We start from the raw sequence: 21,349 nt of genomic DNA on the forward strand, positions 1-21,349 counted from the left end.
AAGCAAACTCCCTTAAAAAGAAATACAAATAGAACACATGCTTACAGGTTGAAGTTAGAAGGGTAGAAAGAGAGAGAGAGAGAAAGAGAGTTTCCACACTGCTCACTGTTGAACTCCCAACTAGTTCTTAACTGAACTGCTCAGCTAGAGAGCTGACCGCTCCCCTTTCATTATACAGGTCACTTCTAAAACATGACCACTTTGGCTTGAAGTCCCATCTATTTACATATAAACAAAAAAGTCTCTCGATACCCTTTAATCTCTGCACCAAACCAGTCTAATCAGCACCAGGGGATGTTTACGATCCCTCTGAAGAAACCAAGGACACAGTATCCTTGAGAAAAAGCACAGCTTTTAGAAAAAATGGACCAGCTTTGTGACATACCTATCACCCACCACATACACGGCAGGTACTCATGTGGCCTGGCCAATGTTGCTTATCTAATGCGCTGCAGGCAAGAATGCCCTGAGAAATGGTACAATGGCAAGACCAAACAGATGCTACAACAGCGGATGAATGGACACTGCACAACAATCACCAGACTGGGATGTTCCCTCCCAGTTGGGGAACACTTCAGCAGTCAAGGACATTCACCCTCCGATTTTTGGGTAAGCATCCGCCAAGGCGGCCTTCTAGATCACCAACAACACAGATCACCGAGCAGAAACTGATAGCCAGGTTCTATACCCATGAAGCCTGCCTCAACCATGATCCTGGGTTCATGTCGCACTACATATGACCCCAACATACTGTTCTGTATCTGTAAAATAATCCTTACTGTCCTGTTTTGACACCATCATCTTGATAAACTGTTATGATCTCTCTACCTTAATTAGTTTGCACTGTTTTGGATTACATATTACTTTGATTAAACACTCAGCCCGTGACTCTTATAACTGTATTGTTATTCCAATCATTTGGTTTGTCTCCACTACCACCTTATTTTTAATTTTTTTGTGATTATCTCTCTGCCTCATTTAATTGGAGTGTCGGACAACCCTTCACTTGTTTTTCAGCTGTTGACACACTAATCACACTGTCTGACACTCTTGACTTGGAGGTGCCGGTGTTGGACTCGGGATGCACAAAGTTAAAAATCACGCAACACCAGGTTATAATCCAAGAGGTTTAATTGGAAGCACACTAGCTTTTGGAGTGCCAATTCTGAAAATCACCTGATGAAGAAGCGGCTGGTGTGCTTCCAATTAAACCAGTTGGACTATAACCTGGTGTTGTGTGATTTTTAACTCTGTCACTCTTGATCACCTGCAGAGACTTATTATTCAGCCTGTCGACACTCTCTTCACACCATGTGTATGATCTTTTGATCTCTCTGCCGATAAATTCTGTGTCTTGTGTTCTTCTCTCTCTCACTTCACCTGACGAAGGGGCTACGCTCTGAAAACTTGTGGTTTCAAATAAACATCTTGGACTATAACCTGGTGTCGTGTGACTTCTGACCGATTTTGTATGATTGCATAAAGTCAATGGATTGAATTTTGCAGTCAGCAGTGTCACAAATCTGATCACTGCCAATATTGCGCACATGAATTTTAAGACCTTTTGAGGTACGGGCTTCCCATTTTCAAACATTAGGTTGAATTTGGTGCTAAGTCAAGGGAATCTCCAAACACATAGGAACAATAATGACATCAAAGTGGATAAGTACCCAATTCCATCATCATAATCTTCCAGACAGAACATCAATAAGTATAAACCACAAATCACTTCTCTCTCAGAAGATTGTGAGCCTTTGAACATCATTGATATTTTTAACGCAGAGGCAGATAGATGATTAATTACCGAGTGTGATGGTGGGATGATGGTGAGAGACTATCAGTGATATGCAGGAATGTAGAGTTGACAATAAAATCATATTACCCTTGATCTTATTGAATCCTGGAGAACACTTAAAAGGGCAGTGGCCTAACTCGTTCTGTGTTTGTGTGTTGATATGTTCACTTTTTTTTTACAAATATTAACAGACAGAAAAATAAACGATTGGAATATATGTAAAGGATTAATGTAGAACTGAAATATGATAAGTAACTATTTTAAAAGATTATTTCAAAATTTTAATGCTTCCTTCTTATCATAATAGAGATCTGACATTCAACAAAGCCATTGAGACTCATTCATAATAATTATCAACTTAGTGTGCTGTTAGAAATCTCGTTACACCTCATTCAACGAAGTGCAACATTTTGAAAATGTCTTACTGTGAGATGAAGAGATTAAGACTGAAGTTCTATCAATTTAATGATTCCTAATTGCTTGCAATCTGGATAAAAGCTCAACACCATACGCTTTGGGGAAGCTTATAATTAATTGCAGCAACTTCTGAATTTTGGTGTTTTATTTGACACATGCAGACCAGAAGTTGATATTAGTTTTAGAGTAATTACAACAAAGACTGTTAATTAAAATATTCACTGTTCCTTCACTCTCACTGAGTCAAAATCCTGGAACTCCTTCCATAACAACACTGTAAGTATAACTGCATCATATGCTCACCAGGAATGCTCCCACCATATAAAAGATTTAATAAAATTACTATGTTAAAATTTACACCACAATCGACCCCATTTTGATTAAACAACATTGTAAATATATTGGGACGAATTTCTGTATATCTAGCAAAATCAAACATAAATGTTTTTGTTTGATAATGGTGCCATAGGAAATTGCACTGTAGCTCAACGAGTCCTTTCCCCATGAGTTGAACTTAGAGCTTTCTCTGAGGCAAACAAAGCATGTGCTCATGTCTGTTTCCATGGCTACCTATTTCTGGAAGAGATCACGAGCCTGTCACCCAGGGGCTAGGGTTTGATGCGTTTTACTTTGCCTTAAACAGAGCTCACTAGAAGACTCTCCTACTCTTACTATCTGTCATACTGGAAAATTATACAGGTTGATAATGTCTCTGTCTATGTTAAGTGTGTACTTTCCATGACCATCAAATCCTGGCCTGCAGCTTGAACCATTAGCTTCCACCTCAGAGGCACAGACATTACCGACCAGGATGACTAATATTGGGTAAGAAAAAGTTTGATAGGACACTTCAATATGGAATGGAGCTGTCGAACTCCAATTCTGATACTGGTGGCTCAGACCTCATACTGAGAGGACAACTTTCCTTTGCCCAAAGCATGGGCATAGATAACATTTACAGTAGAAATTCAGAGCAGAAGAAATCAAGCACAAAACACAACCTAAGAAGGCCTGACATGAATAAAGACAGGATTAGACACCATGACACAGGGATTGGTCACTCTCCTATCTACTGTGTCAAACATTCTCCAATTCTCATTTGGTTACCATAAAATTAACATATCTCTGGAAAATAATCATTTTTGATTATTTGCTATCAGAAGAAATTCCCACGACCACCCCAATTAAGAGATTGTAAGGTTTGTAGATGAGAATGGAAGATAATAGTCTGGGCCCAGAACTTGTGACCTCCATCACCATAAAAGAAGCATTCTTCCCGTGTGACACTGAATTGTCTAACTGGGTGATGGTTTTGGAAGATTTGGAAGAGTCGCAGTTTAAGTGTTGACCTTATTGTCTTGTTCAGGGCTTTTAAATTAGCCAAGCAAGTTTTCGATCATTCTGACATATTTTCTTCAAAAGGAATAATTCCTGGGCCCAGTCCAGTTTGCTTTAATGTTTTTGCTCATGGTAAAAACAAAAACATTGATTCTTAATGTCTAATATCAAGATGGTATCATCAAAGCCATGTCCCAGTGGCTTTTTTCAATGAAACCTTGATATTTCCTAACCCAGCACTCAGTGACAAACATCAATGCTCATTTTAAGTAATTAAAATTTTAATCAGTTTAAATGATAACGTGACTATGAATAATTTGAAGAACTATTTCTGTTACTGAAAACATGTACTGCAACAAGATATAACAAATTCAGCTACATTGCATAATTCTCAGTTTTTAAATGGTTTACCAAGTCTCCAAAATGGTGGGCAGGAAGACACATACATTCCCAACTGGATGTAGGCTGCATGTCATATTAATGATGATTGCACTTGTCACTAGTAGTGCTGTTGGCACCATGGAAATTTGGAAATTCTTGTTTTAAATCAGAATCATTCACTTCTTGTGTAAACTGTACTCAAGGTGAGAATGCAACTTGCCAGGAGTTGACATTGCTCAACACAACATGATGCCATCCAACAGGAAGACCCCTCCCTAACTAGGTTAATGTATCGATTCCTTCCTCTCCACCTTTCTCAGTTACCTGAGGGCCTCTGCTATTCCTGACACCACACTGACCTGAAATGACACTTTGTTGGGCAAGTGGCTTCTAATCAGTCATCACCCATTCAGTAGAAATGAGGCTCAAAGTCCAGGCTAAAATGTTTGCCTGAAAATACCACTGGAATAAATTTGTTGTCAGATTTTAAAAATTGGCAGATCTTGGGATTTATTTTGTGTGAGCGCGAGTTGTAAAGATAAAATGTCAAGTAAGAAAATCTGAATAGTCTTTTGCTAGTGAGTTTTGAGAAGATTTGTAGCTCTAGTTGAGGATTTGGATGTTAGTTTGCTTGCTGAGCTGGAAGGTTCATTTCAGATGTTTCATCATCATACTAAGTGACAGCTTCAGCACTGGTGAAGTGCTGGTGGCATGGCCTGCTTTTTATTTATGTATTTAGGTTTCCTTGGGTTGGTGATGTCATTTCCTGTGGTGATGCAATTTCTTTTCTTTTTCTCAGGGGGTGGTAAATGGGATCCAAGTCAATGTGTTTGTTGATAGAGTTCTGGCTGGAGTGCCATGCTTCTAGGAATTCTCACAAGTGTCTCTGTTTGGCTTATCCTAGGATGGATGTGTTGTCCCAGTCAAAGTGGTGTCCTTCCTCATCTATATGAAAAGATACTAGTGAGAGAGGGTCATGTATTTTTGTGGCTAGTTGATGTTCATGTATTCTGGTGGCTAGTTTTCTGCCTGTTTGTCCAATGTAGTGATTGTTACAGTTCTTGCAAGGGATTTTGTAAATGACATTAGTTTAGCTCGTTGTCTGTATAGGATCTTTCAAGTTCATTAGCTGCTGTTTTAGTGTGTTGGTGGGTGTGTGGGCTACCATGATGCCAAGAGGTCTGAGTAGTCTGGCAGTCATTTCCGAGATGTCTTTGATGTAGGGGAGAGTGGCTAGGGTTTCTGGACGTCTTTTGTCTGCGTGTTTGGGTTTGCTGCTGAGAAATCGATGGACTGTGTTCATTGGGTACATTTTCTTTTTGAATACAATGTATGGGTGATTTTCCTCTGCTCTTTGTAGTTCCTCTGTGCCGCAGTGTTTGGTGGCTCATTGAAATAATGTTGAAATGCAGATCCCTCCAGAACGCTTGGGAAGGTCAGAAATCTGTGCTGATTTGGAGATGCTGGTGTTGGACTGGGGTGTACAAAGTTAAAAATCACACAACACCAGGTTATAGGTTTAATTGGAAGCACTAGCTTTCGGAACACTGCTCCTTCCTCAGGTGGTTGTGGAATACAAATTGTAAGACACAGAATTTATACCAAATGTTTACAGTTTTATGTAACTGAAATTATACATTGAAAAATACCTTGATTGTTTGTTAAGTCTCTCGTCTGTTAGAATGATCATGTTAGATTCACTTCTTTCATATCTAAATCACAAAACTTTTTCTTTTAAAGAAGTTACATTCTTAGGTTAACTTTAACAATTGGTATCATCCTAGATAATGTGTTGAAAGTGTTAGCCCCCTGTGTGCTGCTGTCTGTGCCATAATGGTTAGACTGATTCTAATCTAAAAAATGAATTAACAGAATCTTACATGGATTCATGCAGTTTTTGTGCAAAGAGCAATGTAACTCTGCAAGTACAAATTGACCCCACAAATGTGTATGCGTGTGTGTGGGTTTGTGTGTGTGGAGGGGAGGGGTTGTGTGGGATGGGGAGGGTTGGGTGGGGGGGCGTTGTGAGTATCTGTGAGAGTGTATATCTGTGTGTGAGTGTAACGAGATCTAAGTCTGTGAGAGGATGCATGTGTGAGTGTGGGTGTGTGTGTCTGTAGGAGTGTGTCTGTTTGTAGGAGTGCCTGTGTGTGTGTGTGTGTGTGTCTGCACGCGCGTAGGAGTATCTGTGTGTGCGTGTAGTGCAATGGTGGTCACCTGTAGTGTGACATGAACCCAAGGTCCTGGTTGAGGCCCTCCTTATCAGTACTGAATTTAGCTATCAGCCTCTTCTTGGCCACTTTTCCCTGCTACCTGAAACAAAGTCTGCCTTGGAGGATGGTCACCCGAAGGTCTGAGGTCGAATGTCCTGGACCACTGAAGTATTCTCCAGCTGGGAGGGAACGCTCCTGTTTGTTGTTGGTTGTGAGGTGCCCATCATCCGTTGCCGTAGCCTCTGCTCAGTTTCAGCAATGTAGCCTCAGAGCATCCTTGCCTACGGCGTATGAGATAGACAATGTTGGCTGAGTCACATGAGTACCTGCCACACATGTGTAATGGTGTATCCATGTCCCCCTGTGCAGCACATCTCCTATTAACTGTTTACTGCCATTGGATCATTTCATTTTTTGGGTATCACATCAATTAGCATCAATGGGCATGATAGCAATGATAGAATCCCTACAGCATGGAAAGAGGTCATTCAACCTATCGCGTCTGCATCAAATCTCCAAAAAGCATCCCACCTCGTCTCCCACATTACCGTGGAGAACCCAGCTAGCCTGCACATCTGTGGATACTATGGGACAAGTTAGCAATGGCCAATCCACCTTACCTGCAAGTCTTTCATCTGGGAGGAAACCAGAATTCCTGAAGGAAACCCACACAGACAAGGGGAGAATGTGCAAACTCTAAACAAGCAGTCACTTGAAGCTGGAATCACACTCGAGTCCCTCGTGTTGTGAGGCAGCAGTGCTAACCACTGAGCATTGTGCTGCCCCACATGGGATGCTCTCAACTCCAATATTGAAAGAGGTATTCCCCATATGTATTTTGAAACAGTTAGAAATAAGAGAGCCTGAAGTGAGACAAGGGAAAGATAAATCATCAAAAGGTTGCATCCTGTTTCCCATGTGCTCTTTCTTTGGCTGGCTGGCAAGTTGCCTCTTTTCATTGTTTCATGTTGAATGAGAAGACATGAATTGACAGGGACCAAAACTTGGATGGGAAATAATGTTTATTATTTGCTGGTCTGTTTGCTGTGCGTGACTTTAGAGAGAGGTTGGGAGAGGGAAGGTTCAGGACAATTCATGCAGATACTGGAGGAGTAGTGTGCTTGAATCTAGGTGAACCTCACAACATGAAGGACATCTCAGGCAGTAACCCGTACGCTTGTAGTATATTTCCATTATCTCTTTGCATTCCTCCTGCTCCTGGTCATCACTTTTTGTTTCCTCTGAATGCTCCAAAAGGCCTCCATACCTGAATCCTGCTGCATGTCCCAATCCTGTGCAGGGTGCTCCAAATCTCAGCCATTCTGAAGATCCTGGCCAACATGGATGGAACAAGTTTGACAACCATCGTAACCACTTTATAGTGAGCATGGCTCATCAGGTCTGACATGTCGCATTCCAACAGTTTGCAAATGCTTGCCGAAAAGGTGGGCTATTAACAAGGAGGGTGAATCCTTATTGGTGGACTTTTCTGTTGTTGCTTCAGCCACCTGTGGTTGCTGTTGTCAGCTTTTTTTGCTTTCACTCGCAAATTCCACGATGTCCAGAAAACCTGTGACAAATGTTAGAGTGAAAAATCCATGTTTAAACACTTCAGTTGATTACTTGTCATATTGCCTGTTCCCAAATGGGCAAGCTCTTCTCTCTATAAACCTTTCCAGAAGAAGGTCAAGGGATCCTTTTGCGATTGAATATATATATATATATATATATATACACACACATATATTGAAAGATGTAACTTTTTTTTTCAGGTGTACTCTTGTCTTCACATGAGCAGATCCTACTTTGTGTTTTTGCAGCACTCCAACCTAACCGATTGAAGATGCAGACCCCAGCTGGGACCTCTCGGTTTCGTGATCAGTTGAAAGAATCAATCGAATGCGGTCTGTGTAAAACAAGGTTACCAATTTAATAAAATAAGGCAGCCTGGTGCAGATTTGTCCAGCAACACAGAGGTTAAAGCTTCTGTGTTCTGTAGTGAAATTGTGCAATTACATTTGAAAATCAAACATTATTTATAGGTTTTTTTAAGAGACAGCACAGCCTTAATTACAAGAAAAGACCAATCAAGTGTAATAAAGTGACATGATTGACAGCAGGTTAATCCAATGATATTTCTTGGGAGATGGTTCTTGTTTTACGTAGATCACCAGCTCATGCTGGCATCTGTAATCCACTGTGGGCCATCAGGTGCAGCACAATCACATACTGTCATGTTTTCTTGTGTTATTTGTAAGCAACACACATTGAGTAGCGTGGGTTCAGTCTACTTAACATAGATTTATTAACAGCTTAGACCACAACTCCTGCACGCAACCACCTCCTAGTGCTATTTTCGCAGGACTGCACATCGTGGGTGGTCATGTGGTTTACGTGCTGGTTCTTGGCTATCAAGCTGTTAAAGCAACAAAGCTTTTAAAGAAATAAAACGATACACACCACTACAACTGGCAACTGCATGACCAGACAATATTGAGCTTGAATAATAACATTGGGATTAATAAGGAATATACAAGGCAATGACAGGAGCAACAATGGGCACAGCTTATAATAAGACCCTCCTTTGAAAGCTAAACACAAGACGATTGCATGTTTACAACAAAGAAAATATAGTGATAAGCTGGAAAGAGATCTAAATGGTCTCAAACAAACATAGAACATAGAACAGTACAGCACAGAACAGGCCCTTCAGCCCACGATGTTGTGCCGACCACTGATCCTCATGTATGCACCCTCAAATTTCTGTGACCATATGCATGACCAGCAATCTCTTAAATGTCCCCAATGACCTTGAGAAAAGAACATTATTGGTTATACTTTCTGTGCAGGTAAAAAAAGACAGTAAGTGCACCAATCTTTTGTTTGTAAAAACTTTCAGAATGGTTATATCCAACATTGATCCTTATGTAGTTCATGACACTCAGCAAAGAAATGTTCCACTAGCCCATAGTGTTCAGGGATGCATAAATTGGGTGCATTAGTCAGGGGCCAATGTAGAGTAATAGGGTAGAGGAATGGGTTTGGGTGCGATCCTCTTCAGAGGGTCAGTATGGACTTGTTGGACTGAAGGGCCTGTTTCCTCACTGTAGGGATTCTAAGAAATTCTAATGAAAATTGAAAGGAAGGCTTCAGGGAAGGAGGCAATGTTTGTGGATAACCAGGTCAGTTAATACTAGTGTCAACTTGACAGAAAAAAGACTACAATTCCATAATGTTTGGCCGGTCAGAAGATTTGACAGAATATGAAAGGCAACAAAACAGGGAAATAATTGAGTTTGAAAAATGCCACCTCGAAATACAGAGTCAAATAGGAAAAGATTTGGCAGACATTAAAAATAGTAAAAAAATCAACATGAATCCTCCAGAGTATGAGTCTGGAAATCAACAGTGAGAAATGAGAAAATGGTGGAAACATTGTACAGATATTAAATATCTGTCTTTACAAAGACAAACAACATCCCAGAAATGATTGTAATCCAACCATGTGAAAAGGAGAAAGGAACTTAAAAGAATCACAAACACCAGGGAAAGGTTCTATCAAAACTATTGATCTAAAAGCTGATACATCCCCAGGTCCTGATGAACTCAGGTCTTGAAAGAAATGACTGCTGAGATAATTGACGCAAAGGTTTTAGGTTTCAAGTTCCCTTGATCTGGAAAGGTCTCCTCAGATTGGGAAATAGCAATTGTAACTCTTCTACACAAGAGAGGACTATCACAGAAACCAGTTGAAGGTAGGCTAGTTAATCTGATATGTACAAGATGGAAATTTTGAGAATCTGATTTTAAGACGGTTATAGCAGATCAGTTAGAAAACTTCCATCCAATTCGACAAAGTCAGTGTGGTTTTTGTGAAAGGGAAATCATTTTTGCGTCACTTATTAGAATTCTTTGAAGAAGTAATACATATCATGGATAAAGGAGACCCTGTATATGTGGATATTCACACTGGATTTCAAAAAGTAATTTGACAAGATGCTACATCAAGGATTATAATAAAATAATCCGAATCAAAGGTTAAAATTTTAAGATAAAATAAACAGAATAAAAGCTCACTGAGTACCAGGTAAGATATGAGCTGCGATAAAGGATTGGTTAGTTAAAAAGAAACAAAGAGCATGGATAAATGGGTCATTTTCATGTTGGAGAGTCAATGTGTGGACTTGTTTTATGAAGAGAGATTGAGCAGTTTAGATTTATACCCTCTGTAACTTAGAAGAATGATCAGAGGTCTAATTAGCTATACAAGATGCTAAGGGGGATTGAGCAAGTAGAAGGAGGGAGGATGTTCCTTAACTTGGGCAATTTTGAAAGGGAGCTCATCATTTTAAAACAAATGGTAGTAGATTTAAAATACAGATGAGGAGAAATTACTTCTCTCAAAGTGTTGTGAATTTGTGGAATTCACTACCTGAGAGTGTGGTGGATACTGGGACATTGTGTAAGGGAAATGGAGTTGAGGCTGAGATAAGGGTGTAGAAATATAAACATAATTATTTTTTGCAACAACCATTCAGGGCATTGGTGAGACTATATCTGGAGTACTGAGTTAAGCTTTGGTCTCCTTATTTAAGAAAGGATATACTTATATTAGAAGCAGTGCAGAGACATCTCATTTGGCTGACTCTTGGGATAAAAGGTTTGTCATGTGTGTTTCTATCCATTGGACTTCCGAAGAATATGAAGTGATCTTATTGATACATGTAAGACCCTGAGAGGACCAGACATGAGCAATGCAAATCTGTTGTTTTACCAAATGGAAAACACTAAAGTTACAGACACTGTTTAAATATAATTGGTCTTCCATTCATGAAGGAGATGAGGAATAATGATTTCTCTCAATGGTTGTTAGTCTGTGAAATTGTCTTCCCAAAAAACCAGCGGGGAGCAAGGATATTAGATATTTTGAGGATTTAGATTTTTGATTGATAAAGAAATTAAAGGATATCGGAGTAGACAGAAAGATACAGATCACAATCAGATTAGCCATAATCTTATCAAATAATGGAAAAGACACGAGGAATCAAATGTTAATTAAGTTTTTTTTGACCAAACCCAATTAATTTGTTTGTATGTTCCTCTTATTCAAAACCAATGTAACTTCAGGTGGTTGGCTAAATTCACAAATTGCTACAATTAACAATATTATTTTGGTATTATTCAAACTGTTAATTAACAAAAAAGTTTAATCACCCTTGCAGGAATTAATCACTTCTCCAATTTTATGAACCTTGTGTCAGTATTCGATGAATTTAAAAATATCAAAACAGAATTAAAAGATTAGCATAAAGTAAGTAAGAAGGTATTTCAGCCCAAACTGCGTATACATCCTGATAATGCTTTGAAGGAAATCTTTCTTGTTCCTAAGTGTTAACAACATGCCAAACTGATTTTTTTTAAAAAATTCTTTTCGAAATTGAGGAAAATTGGGTGACCCATCATTCCCATCATGGGTGCTAGTGACAAAGTGTCCATTGTTTTCAGTACATACAGCAACAAACACACAATATACACATCTGGAAATCTGGCTCCAGTCCTAACACAAGCTGGAAGGTTCCAGGAGAACCATAAAACTGTGGCTCATTCCTACATCAGTGAATAACTAAACATTGGAAACTATCTGACAGCTTTCATAGACAAAGTGTGCAATATGCTAATAAGCATGATGACAACATCCAACAGATTCTGTCAAAACACTGCAAAATAAATCGAAGAAAATTATACTTAAGCTGCAGAATGCTGTGATTAGATCATGTGTTTGCCCATTTCTCATCACGTGGGGAATATTAAACTCATGGAGGCAGTGCAGAAACAGCCCACAAAATCCATCACTGGTGTCTGAAGCAATGGGAAGTGACTGGAGAAGCTTGGGCTTTTCATAAGTGAAAGGATAGTTGACTGGGAAGGAACATCATAAAAGCATAATGGAAAAGAGGTAAATCCAGAGATTTTCACTTATCTCTTGTGGACCAGTAACTCCCCAACTCTTTTTCTAGGTGAGGTGTACTCTTCATGCTGCACTAGAGAATTAGTCTTAAAGAATGACTAACACATGGAATTATTGACAGCAGTGGAAATAAAAAGATAATTTAACAAGCTTCCACATGCTGTGCTTGTAGATGGGAGACTTCTACTAATTCCTGGACAAGATAGGATAAATAGAAATATACATATTGTTTCTATTTTGCAATTTCTGAGATTCATAGCTGCTAAGATCCAATGAAGACAACAATAATTGAAATTGTATTAGACCTTGAGCATGGGAAAATATCCCAAATCTTTACAAGAACATTAATGGACAATATTTGACACCTGATGAAGATTCCTGATGAAGGGCTTTTGCCCGAAACGTCGATTTTCCTGTTCCTCAAATGCTGCCTGACCTGCTGTGCTTTTCTAGGACCACTCTAATCTAAACCCCAATATTTGACACCAGATCTACATCGTGAAATGCAAGAACATGTAACCAAAATCCTGGTCAGAGATAGACTTTTGGAGAAACATCTTAAAAAGGAAAAGAGAGAAGTGGAAAATATTGGTGGTGGGGTGGTAAGGGGAGTTATTTACAAAACATTGGGCCCATTGATTATGTGGCCATCACTGCTTAAGTTATTAATGTAATAGTTGCTCAAAAGCCCCAAACTGGATCTCCAAACTTTTGGCTTCTTAAGCTTGTTTGGTTTTGCAGTGTGAGTCGTGGCTGATCTGCCAACAAATTTCACAAACTTGCCTTAGTTCAAAATTCCTTAACGTGTTTGGCAAACAAAAATGTATCCATCTGGGTTTCAAACTGAGGAATTCAGCTGGCATCAGTTGCTTTTTGAGAAAGAGAGTTCCAAACTTTTCTTTTCTCACCATTTTTATTCCTGAAAGATCTTGAATATTTTTTTAAGGCTGGAGGAAATTGAAAAGATTAGGGAAAGTGAAGTCATGGAGAAATATGAAGACAATAATGAAAATGTCAAATTGGGGACATTGCCAAACTCATCAGCAAGTACCAACAATGCCATGATGAATTACTAAAACACATTTCTTCCTTCCCAGACATATACATGAGAATAAAATATTAATTTTTGTAGCTCTATTATAAACTAAGTCATTGGAGCAACATCTAAATTGTATCATTTTATCACTTCTAACATCAACATGCACACACTTTACTGCAAAGCACTACATTTATTTTTTCACTTTGGGTGTCAAAATTGTGATCAATTATAATCCGTAGTATATGTTTGTATCAGTTTGGTGCACTTTGCATTAGATAACACCAGTGCTCATTTAGGAAGCAAGAATTTGACAGGTAAGTGGGAATGGTTTCAACATTCATTATGTGACTTATATTTTGCCAAATTGGTAATAACTGCCAAGCAAAGACAATTCCACAAATATTCCACCAGGTGGCAGTGTTAACTTGCAAATCTGAAAACTGTGGACAAGAGTTTTATTTGGTTTATGTGCATTAACTGTAAATCTTTACACACACAATTATTTTGAAACTATAATTGTAAACAAACTGCATATAATGGGAAAATAAACATCACTTGGAATTTTACTCCCTGCCTGACAAAATTCATTTAATACTTAACGCCAACAATAATATTTTATAAGATTCTTCTCAAATGAATTCTTCAGTTTTCAGAAGCTTTTAAAGCCCAGCGTTGTAAATTATGCATAAACAGTCTTTCAGGACCTAATGAATTTGTTCAAACCGATGAAATCATTTGGAAAGAGTGAAAAAAAAATTAAAGGAGAAAGCTTTTACATTTCCCAGATGCATGCATTAAATTTCATTTATATTATTAATCAAGATTGCTAATGTAAAACAAATGTCCTACTAAGGAGGTATGAATAGAAATGAAACTGAACATGCTCAATGTCAGGCTGTGACTCCTGCAATTAGTAAAAGCAGCCAACATTTTGTAAAATTGTATACGTTTGAGAGAGTAATGTGATGAAAGTGACTAAAACAGCAATATAGAAATATTACTTTGAACTATATCAATATGTCTACACCTAACAATTATATAGTACATTTGTAAATACCACAAATACTTAAAATGTCCGAATCATAATGAGAAGAATAAAATCTTTGTTAAAAAGGCAGATAAAGTTTTTATAAGAGTAGGAGTTCAATTTTGCAAAAAGATATTATTCAAGCTTTTGTTACCATTTAAAATTGGTAGACCAATAATATAAATTAAACTTCTCAGCCCTAAACATAAGTAAATAGTTCGACACCACACTTGCAGCCATTCAAATGAAGCAGACCAGCCTTGAGGTAAATGTAAACATTGACTTCAATTAGATTTCTGTGTCTTGGCTGTTCTGGAATAAGGTTAAAATAGAGTAGCCTTTTTGTACTTTGTCTGAAACTATAGCCACATCAATGTAAGTAAATTATTCTGTATTCGGCTAGAGATTAAAATGGCCTGATGATAACATCACGGTCTACTATTCCATTCCTCTGTTAGTATTATCAAATCCCTTCCTCAATCGATCTGTGTTTCTCAACCATCCCACACTCCTGCCACAATTCTAGGTTTAACTCCCCTTTGAGATAAGCCTGCAGCATCCCTCTTCATCTTCTTTGTCATCCAACGATGGACAGCCAACGCACTTGCTGCGGCCTCCTTACAAACAGCACCACAACCGCTCCATCTATCTCTCTTGCTGAACTCCTCACCTGGTTTTCCTGTTGGGAGCTGTTCTTACCAATCTCCTTCCTGACGAACTCATCTTTCCCACAGTAGACACCGGGAACTCTGTTGACAAATCATCTCGTGCTAGCACATTCCCCATCACCCTCCAAAATGAGAGCAAAGGTCAGCTGCAACTCATGAGCTTTTTGCTGGTGGTTCCACTGACAGAGCGAACTTGACCAATACTTGGCTGAAGGTCAATGGCATCTTCCTTCTGGGAGCCTCCTCACCCTGCTGGACCTTCCACTCGCCTCACATAGATTTCCATTTCGTCCTCAAATATTCCCTCTTCCTTTGAGCATCCCACCTTTTCCATCACTCCCATTTGGTATTGCCTTGGAACTATGCCAATTTTTATACCAAGAAATATTTGCTACGTTTTCCCTTTCCACCAAGGGATGTCTCATCTTCGGTGACATAAACTCCATCGCCGTCCTTTGAGTTCACTGCCCTTTTGTCCTTACTTGATATTTACCTCCAAATAAATTCACAGGCACATGCTTTAACACCCCCTTCATATTGCTATCTCATGTAGCTTTGCTGGTCCTATCATATCAATTGCAGACACAGCCATCCTGCTTTCCCATTCTACCTGGGCTTCCTTTTATGACTGCTGTGTAAAAATCTCTTTCACAGTCCATTTACAACTGCACACTCACTGCAAAACTTTTGCAGCTACCAATCTCAATACGTCTCTCACCTTCATGTTCAATGTCTTCACTCCCTTCAATGAGCTATCACAGCCCTATTGCTCACCTCTTGGCACAGACTTACCCAACTTTCCCATTCGCCGTGGGGTGAAGTACTCATTGGGATCCCTGTATCAGGTGCTATCCTTGAACCCCAGCCATTCCACAATAAAGGGGTTCCCGTCACTGTCGCTGAGTGGTACGGTAGCCACAAATCAATGCCTCTCACAGCATGTAGAATGCAGATGCTTTCTTGCACATACAACTGCGTTTTCTTACACCAGTTGCGGATAAAGCACCAGGCCACATAGGGGATTTGTCCTTAGCCACTTTCCCTCTTAACCCCTTAAATCATGCTACACTGCTCAATTTCTCATCAGTTTCCTGATGAAGGGCTTTTGCCCGAAATGTCGATTTTCCTGCTCCTTGGATGCTGCTTGACCTGCTGTGCTTTTCCAGCGCCACCCTAATCTTGACTCTAGTCTGGTCAATGCCAACCAAAGTTCATTATGGACACATACCGGGAAGATTCAAAGCATTCACCTCACTCATCCGGAGGAAGTGGCATGGAGGACAATGGATTCTGGGCCTTCTGTATCTCCTACCCATCTCGAGGAGTCCTCCAGGTGCGGTGTCTTCATGTACAGATGGCTTGGGGTCCACAGCCAATTGCTGCTGGCCCTTTGGGCTTGCTGACACATCTGGTGTTCTCCCATTTCCCAATGTCTTTGCTACACATCATCTGTGGCTGGATCTATCAGCCCCATTGACAATGAGCTTGTGTGAGGGAACGTAAGGATCAGAACAGGTCTATAGTGAGGTGGGCAATCAGCATTCATATCACTCACAAGTGACAGCTTTACACACTATTTCACACAGTGGGACATGGAGCATTCTGACAAGGAGGGACATGGACCTTTGACTTTGGATTTTGGTCCAATGAAAGCAGCACTAGTCATGTTGCAAAGGGACAGTAGGACATTGCAAGAGCTGTATGGGTATTGAACTCTTCTCCTTCCAAATCTACATCAACTATTAAATACATCATTGCAAATACCAATGTCTGATCTTGTGCTTACAGATCAAGTTGAGAAGGAATCCGTTTTGAGCCTCTGTGCTGTCTATTAGTGTCGTGGCTCTTATGAAGTCACATGTGACTATCTTTAATCTGCAATGACCAGGCGCATGGCTTGCGACCAGCAGACACAGTTGGACATGGCATGCACTTGTGATGTTGCCTGAACTTTAAAAATACTATTTTGCCTTGGGTTTTTTTTTTGGAGAGAGGTTGTAAAGGCAGAGGTGCCAAACTGGCTGCTGGAAACAGTTTAAGTAAATACCATGGGAGGCCTTTTCATTTTTTTTTAAACTGTTGTAACAATGGAAGGGGAGTGGCCATCTCTCACAGACCATGCTTCTAGATTTTTTAACTGTAGCAGTCAGAAGTTGTTTGAGGTCCCAGAAGGGTTAGAAACTTCAGTAAATGATCCCTAGCTTCTGGTTTCTCTGAAATCTCTCTTGCTATTGTTTCCTCCTGGATTGAAGAACTGCATGTAAGAATCTGTGTTTGAATTTACCTTTTTGCCCAGCGGTGTGTTTTTGGGATGTTACTACATTGGAACAGTCAATTAGTAGTAGGTATTTTGTTTATTATTTAGTTCTGTTTTCCAATAGTTTAGTTATTCTAACTTCCTTGGTGCTCATTGTGACTATTGTGGCCTGTAATGCCTTCCATTATCCTTCAGCTCCCAAATCCAACCTACAAATGGTAAATGGCTCTGACCACACCCAGAGTGAACAGAATCTGATTATCATGAGTGGATGACTTGTCAGGGGTGGAGCCTAAGGGTTCAACATAAGAGGTACAGTTGGTAGGTGGGAACATGGGGAAGACCAGTAGTTATGGGAGTGACAGGTAGCACGGAATATGGAGGTTTAGGTCTGTACCTGAAAACCAGTCAGCATCATCAACCAATGATGTCTGTCCAAGTTGGGCAGGGAGTGAACCGTGGCCCGCCCTGAGAGTCTGTTCAATGAATATCAGTGAACACATTGGCAGTTATCAGGGGATAACGTTGTGATAGGGAAGTGAGGTGAGTCAGTTGCCTTTGTTGGTCGACGCATTGAGTACAGGAGTTGGGAGGTCATATTGCAGCTGTACAGAACATTAGTTAGGCCACTTTTGGAATATTGTATGCAGTTCAGGTCTCCCTGCTATTGTAAAGATGTTGGGAAACTTGAAAGGGTTCAGAAAAGATGTACAAGAATGTTGCCAGGGTTGGAGAGTCCGATCTGTAGTGAGAGGCTGAATAGGCTGGGACTAGTTTCTCTGGAGCGTTGGAGGCCGAGGATGACCTTATAGAGGTTTACAAAATCATGAGGGCTATGGATAGGTCAAGGTCTTTTCCCCAAAGTAGGGGAACCCAAAGCTAGGGGGCATAGGTTTAAGGTGAGAGAGGAAAGATTGAAAAGAATTTTAAGGGGCAACTTCTTCACACAGAATAAAAACCGAAAGAGGGTGGTGCATGTATGGAATGAACTGCCACAGGAAGTGATGGAGGCTGGTACAATTAAAACATTTAGAAGTTAGCTGGATGGGTATATGAAGAAGAAGGTTTTAGAGGGATATGGACCAAGTGTTGGCAAATGGGACTGGATTCATTGAAGATATTTGGTCAGCATGGACAAGTTGGACTGAAGGGTCTGATTCTGTTCTGTACATCTCTATGACTCTATGACAAAATGTACTGAAACCCTTGGACTGTGAGCAGATGCTGCCCTTGAATAATTGTACTGTGACCTTCTGACTACTGACAAATCCCTTTAACTTGAAGACTGAGTAGACTGAGGACTACTCCCCTTTGAGTTTGAGACATGGTAATTTGGTTGATGCACACACAGCGTGTTTGATGGTATGAGATTGATATAGCCCTGTGCCATACAGTAACATCTTCAAGCACTTGACTGACAATATCTGACAAGCATGACAATCTGCCAGGCTTTGTGTCCACACTAAACAGTAAGGTGCTAACTGCTGTGGGCCCTTAAAGTCTTGCTGAAGTGACAAAATGTACCAAAGGTCAGGTGAGGCAAGGATTCTGGGAGTGCCTGGGTTGGCACAAAATAAGTGTGTGCTTAGAGAGTGCACAAGCAGACTTGAAATCTGATTAAATCTGGGTTCCTCCTCTACATACGAAACATCCTTGCCATAGCATTCCAATCAGACACTCCAAAATGCAGCATTAAAATAAGATCAATGCATTGTGAGTGGTTTGGAGCTGATGATGTAATGAGGCTGGTACTTCTGAAGTGCCGATGTCTGTGGATGTGGGGTGTGTGTGGTTGCTTTGCATGAAGTGTGCCCTGAGGTGTTGATGCCAGGTATCCAAGTTAGTGGTTCAGAAGAGCAAATGAAGTCACTCAGTACCTGCTCAGAATTTCAAGACGGGAACTCTCAGTGTCTAACATATATTTGGCAGGTTTGAGAATGGGAGCTCACATAATACTGAGGGAGTGATTTGGAGGAAATGAAGGTGATAATGAACACCAATTTTATTAATCAGCCCCTTGTTGCTCAGCAGTGAGAAGGTCATCTCGATGGCCAAGATTTAACTTGAAAACGTGACTTGCCGATCGCAATGTCGAGAAGCCCTCAGGTGAATTCTCACATGATTGCTCTAAATTTCTGACAAATATTTTAGTTAACTGTGGGAGCCAAGAGACTGGAATCATCCTGCAGCCACATTTCCATCTCACCAGCCTTGGAAACACGGACACTTTCATCCTTAAGGATTAAGATTCTCTCCCTGCCCTGTTATCGCCCAGGTTTCCTACCTCTGCTTGAATTTTAATGACCGTGGCATAGTGATAATGCCATGGAATAATAATCCAGAGGCTCAGGTTAATGCTCTGGGGAGAATGGTTCAAATCCTACCATGATAGCGAATATAATTTAAACTTAATTAGTAACAAAAGGAATTGAAGACTCGATATGGTGACCTGGTACTACCGCCAATTGTAAAAGCCCAACTGATTTCCTCATGTCCTTCTGGGAAGGAAATCTACCATCCTTAGTCAGTCTGATTTACATGTTACCTTAAACCCATTGCAATGTGGTTGACTCTTAATTGTCACAATAAAGTTGGGCAATGGTGGGTACCTTGACAGCAATATCCCCATCCAATCAATAGAACAGAAAAAATCTTGTCTAGAAACTCAGAGAACCTGGTTGGCAACAGGAAGCAGAAATCTCATCCTTATGTCTCTGAAGTATGAAAGGGAACTAAGGAAGTAACTTGAGACATGATAGTTCTTTGGACAGATCACTTAAAATCAAGTAAATACGTCATTTATACGTTTTAAATATTAATAGTGCACCTCACTCTCATCATAACATTCTTGTCATGGGAGGTCATTCTGTATGAGGTCCACACTATCGTCACAAAATCCAACATGAAAGTGATGAAATCATGATGGGAGGCTGAAGTTGTGCCCTTTTTTTGAGTAAGTGCCACATTCTTGATATCAGATATACTGAAGATTCTTTTTTAAGTGAAGTGCAGAAGTACCATTTTCAAAATAAATGCTATATAATGACTTTTGCAACTGATGGTGTCTGTTATAGAGGACTGTGCTGAAACAGAATGGTGAATGTTAAATTAATAAAGCATTCTCCAACATCCATTGCTGTTATAATTTACAATTCAGTGACTTACCGTTTTGTCCATGGCACTTATTTAACATAAATTTTGAAATACAACATATGAGTTTGTCATGACTACCAAAAAACAACCTCCATCAAATGTAGAAGATCCAGCACAATAATTAAGTTGAGCAGGCTCAAGGAGTTGGGGAATAACTGAACCAAGTGGAAAAGGAAGAAGTGGATGGGGAGCAGGAATGAGGAGGCAGAGAGAAATGAAGTAGGGGTGAGAGAGGAAAAGGGTATGATAGACATAGAGTGGACAAGCAGAAACAAATAAGAGGAGCACAAGAGACGTTATGAGAGCGCTTCAGTGAGGCCAGTGAGCGGTCCAGAATGGCAAGGGTGGAGAACGTAGAGATGAGAGGAGAAAAGAGATTATGAAGACCTGAAGGGAAGAAGAGGACAGTGAGAGGTCAGGGGGATGGAAGAGGGGGAGGAAGAGAATGGGTAGACCAGGAGTAATGAGAGAAAGAAGTTAAAATAAGAAGTTAAGTAGAACAAATCATAGAGAGAAGGAGTATAAAGGGAAATTGGGCATGTTATCAGGAACAGGAATGGAGGAGAGATCAGGCAGTGAGGAAGATGAGAGCAGGATAGAAGAAGGTACTGGAGCTATGCTGGCAAGGGAAGGGAAACAGGAAGGGACAGAAGAACAAAGGCAGAGAAACTACTCTTGCAGCCAAGGGTTGGCAGAAAAATGAGAGTGGGAAGAGAAGGGAAGTAAGTTAGCAAATAATTGTGGGGGAGACAGCAATTCAACAATCTCAGCGTGGGAAAAGTGATGCACCAGTGAACCCTTCCAAGCATTGTGGGATTGAGACGTTAATAGAGTGCCTTTCTGCCCGGCACTGTATATCTCTTCATCCATCGGCCAGGGCGCAGGATATAACCTCAGAGAACGAGGGTTGCATTGAAGCCTTTTAAATTTGTTTCTACCAGAGGGCAAAAATAAGATTCAGAAGATGCTGGAAAGAGAAGTTAAGCTAAGTCTCCATCTCCTTTGTTAAAGAAATAAAACAAGGCATTGAAAATGAATGTTCTGGATTAGTGGTGCTGGAAGAGCACAGCAGTTCAGGCAGCATCCAGAACAA

Source organism: Chiloscyllium punctatum, chromosome 8, assembly GCF_047496795.1.
Source record: "Chiloscyllium punctatum isolate Juve2018m chromosome 8, sChiPun1.3, whole genome shotgun sequence".
Taxonomy (NCBI): domain Eukaryota; kingdom Metazoa; phylum Chordata; class Chondrichthyes; order Orectolobiformes; family Hemiscylliidae; genus Chiloscyllium; species Chiloscyllium punctatum.